The 4,157-nt window shown below is 45.3% G+C and overlaps 1 pseudogene; it reads left to right on the forward strand.

The window, feature by feature from the left end:
* The first annotated feature begins 792 nt into the window (after positions 1 to 792).
* Positions 793 to 2,443, forward strand: LOC108397639 (protein BEX1-like; annotated as a pseudogene).
* The last annotated feature ends 1,714 nt before the right edge of the window (positions 2,444 to 4,157 follow it).

The raw sequence follows: 4,157 nt of genomic DNA on the forward strand, positions 1-4,157 counted from the left end.
ATTTTACACATACAATTTCAATTTCCAGTTGTTCATTACTAGCATACAGGAATAAAATTGAGGCTTTTTATATTTACCTGTAACTGCAACCCTACTAAATTAAATTCTGAGTTCTATAGTAGATTTACTGTAGATCCCTTAGGATTCTCTAAATACATGACATGTGATTTTCAAATAAAGACATATTTATTGCCTTTTGAACTAGAACTTCGTGAAGGAATTGTTGTTGTTTCAGTTCTGAAAATCCAAAAAGGCTCTGCTACACTCACTGACTCACCTCATGGAAGGGCTACAAGTATCTAAGGGCCCTTCCTCACATGATGAGCCATCAGCTGCCCTGTCCTTTTTCAAGTGCTAAAAATGTTGCTGCCGGTAGAGTCTATATTTATATAGTGACTAAGCAGAACAGACAGGTGCTTGGGGTTTTTTCCCCAAATTTAATCCTGTTTTTCAAATAAAAATTATTTTCTTTTAAAATAGTATATTGGTTTTTGTTTAATTTAAAAAGAACAAAACTGATTAGGATTTTTTTAAATTCGCTCTTCTAGGCTCTCCTGACACACGTCTTCTACACATTTTTGTGGCGGGAGACATCAAAAGCATTGGAAGCAGTACGGACAACAAGTGGAAGAAGGGTGTTCTGGGAGCAGAAGAGGGTAAGAGGAATGTCCCCAGAGACGTGGGAATGGCCCACAACCCCGCCCCGAGAAGATAACGCCCTGCCCCGGCAGGCAGAGAGGAAGGCTCTGCAATACAGAAAGGAAGAGCTACCCGGCCCCGGTTAGAGGAGCTCCCAGGGCAACGCGGGCAGGGGGAGGTATGCGGGCCGGGGCGGGATCTGCGTGACTCCGCGGGGCAGGACGGGTACAGGTCGGGGGCGTGGCCGTCCGCGGTAACGACAGCCTCACGTGACCGGCCAAAGCCAAGCCCCGCGCGCCTTGCTGTAATCAGACCTGGCCTTCGCCCGCCGCCGTCTGGGTTCCAGCTCCCAGTGGCCCTCCCTGTGCGCGTGCGGGCCGGGGGCGGCTCCACAGAGCAGGAGGCGGAGGGGAGCAGGTAAGGGACGCGGAGGGGTCGTCCCTGGGGTTGGTGTGAGCGAGCGGACACAGCCTGCGGACGCCTCCCGGGATCCGGCCGCCCAGGCTCGCAAAGATGTGAGACCTCAGCCCCGCGCCTCGCCGCGGCCCCGCGTTTGGCCGCAGAATATTGTAGTCTTTCCCGTGGGGAGGGCTGGACGGCCCTGAAACGACGACCCTTCGGAAACACCAGCCTCTCGCACCCCCGCTCTGCCCTCGCCCTTCTTGGTGTAGGAAATGGTGGTCAGCGCGGGGATCGGGAGGCGCGGAGCGGAGCTCTCGGCTGCAGCAGCTCCCGCTGCCCCCACTCCGGCCCTCTGCAGGTCTGCGGGTCTGTGTCAAGTATCGCGGCGGCGCACTCGGGCGAGAATCGGAGGAGGAGGGGACAGCAACGATAGGCCCAGGTCGGCGCGGGGGACAGTTGCAGGGGGCAGAGTGGGGGACGTGTGGAAAGCCGCGATCCCAAGCCTCCCCTACCCCGTCCTCCATTTTGGTGCCTGCAGATGCCTGGGCACTGATCGGCAGCAAAAATGGGTTTGTGGCGAAGGAGCAAGAGGGAACTGGGAGGGCTCGGACTGGGTGACCCCTAGAGGGCGTAAGGAGCCTCTCAGGTGGGAAAATGAAATTAAGCCTTTGAAATCCAGGGTTCTGAGTCTTGAAAGGTACGTGGTGTGGGCCTCTGTCCTCGGTGCTGATCAGCCCACCAAGAAAAGTCCTATCTCAAGTCTTTTGTCTCCTAGGTACAATGGCGTCCAAAGAGAAACAAGCAGTAAAAAATCTCAACACGGAAAATGCCAACCAGGAAAATGAAAAAAAATAATGAAAAGGAACAACATGCCAATAAAGGAGAGCCGTTGACCCTCCCTTTGGAAGCTGGTGAATACTGTGTGCCTCAAGGAAATTGTAGGCAGTTCCGTGTTAGGCAGCACATCCTGCACTATAGGTGGGAAATGATTCAGCGGCTTGGAGAGCCACAGGCAAGGATGAGAGAAGAGAATAAGGAAAGAATTGGGGACGAGGTGAGACAGCTGATGAAAAAGCTGAGAGAAAAGCAGTTCAGTCACAGTCTGCAGTCAGTTAGCAATGACATCCCTCGCCATGACCATCGTGATGAATTTTGCCTTATGCCTTGAATCCTGATCTTTTCCCTGAAGTTAATAGAGAAATATCAGTTTTCTAAACATGTATGTTCATGTAGTACCTTTGTTGTAAACCTTTTAGTGTTACTTGTTTCCAGTAACCAGCTTCTAATTGAATGTTCTGTTTTTGACACAGTCTGTAAGTTTCTGTCAGCAGGGAAGTTTTCCTATTGCATGGAAAGATGCTTATTATATATCATGAAGTTAATAAAGCAGTTTAAAAAAGCATTCTCTGTATTTTTTACTTCAAATTTTATCTATTTTATATATGAACATACAGTGTAAGAATATATAAAGTAAAAAGTGTTGATTCTTGCAAAATTATGACAAAATGTTTTTATCTGTATTTCCTCATTTTTCAAAACTGAACACATAATACTTAATGAAAGACTTTGACCAACTGATAAAAGCAATGTGAACACTTATTAAATACTTGTGACAGAATCTCACTTATAGCTTACCTCTGGATCTCTTATTTAGAATTATAAACCTAATACTGGTAAGAGACTCATCTCTAAAGATTATAATATTGGTCAGCAAGATTAAGATAATAATCACCTAAAACTGCTGTGCATACTTCATGAGGCAATAAGTTTGTGAGCTTTTTCCAAGCTCTTATTCCCACTGGCATATACATGACCCAACCCTTTGGATTACCTTCAGCATATGGGGAGGTTCCCTAAGCTAGGTCTTCCCTATACTCACAGGTCCAGGGTACTTCCATTCCTCAGCTGGTGTGCTGCATTCCCATGCTCACGTGCATATTGATGTTCAGGAATCCTCAAGATGAGAAAATCCCACTGATTTCTCTGGAACTACCAACAACTGAATCCTCAAAATGTGAATAAATTCTCTCTTCCTCTGGCTTCCTGGAAAGACATTATCTGGTTCTCTTTCTTCAGGTGGTGTTCTCCTAAGAAACCTTCCTGGTTTATTGGACTCTACGATACAAGGTGTGTGAGAGAACATAGTTCACTTTCAGTCTAAGACAGTTCCTCTTCACAAAAGCCCCCTGAAACTAAGATTGTAAAAAAAAGTATATTGAGTTGGATGTCAGGAGGTCGTGTCAGTGAATTCAGTGGAAACCCAAATGTGGAGAATTTTTTGAGAAGTCCATCAGAGGACTACTGGATGTAAGTGCCCCAATAGAACTTGGGAAATAAGGTTGCCTTGAAGTGTGCTGAGAAGGTGAAACATACATGATTTATAGAGACAGTCTTTTGTGGAAATAAAAGTTTACGATTCTAGAACAGAAGTTGGCAAACCACAACCCATAAGCCAAATCTGGGCTGTTGCTTTTATTTTTTTGGCCAATGAGATAAAAATAAATTTTATGCTTCTTAATATTTGAAAAAATATTTCGTGATGTGACAGTTACATGAGATTCAAATTTTGGTGTCTGTAAGTTTTATTGGAATGCAACATTTACTAATTTACATATTGTTTATGGCTGGTTTTGCACTACAGTGGCAGAGTTGAGTAGTTGTGAAATAAACAGTATAGCCCGCCCTACAAAGCCTAGGTATTTATCATCTGACCCTAACAACTCCTGCTCTAGATTGTAACATCACAAAAGCACTTATGAAGCCAAAGGGAAAAGTGGATAGGCAGGTGAAAACAATATGTAACACAGGAAAACCCTGATGTCATCAATCACATGCATATGCAGTTTGAAAGCCCTCCCTCTTCCAGTGCTTGAGACAAAGCACATTAATGCAAGGCAGAAGTTTATAAACAGAAAGACTAGTTGAAAAGGCAAGAAAACTGATGAACAAAGTGGCTTATGCCCTACCAGACTTCATATTCTTGATTGCCAGTATTAGCACCAGCTTCTATGGAAAACAGAAGCATTCTAGTTTAATGGGCCTAAGGATATTCAGCAGTTCCTTCATGAAGAAAAACTGGAAGCTCACATGTGAACCCATGGCATATTGTGATAAAA

This window comes from Manis javanica, chromosome X, assembly GCF_040802235.1.
Source record: "Manis javanica isolate MJ-LG chromosome X, MJ_LKY, whole genome shotgun sequence".
In the NCBI taxonomy this organism is placed as follows: domain Eukaryota; kingdom Metazoa; phylum Chordata; class Mammalia; order Pholidota; family Manidae; genus Manis; species Manis javanica.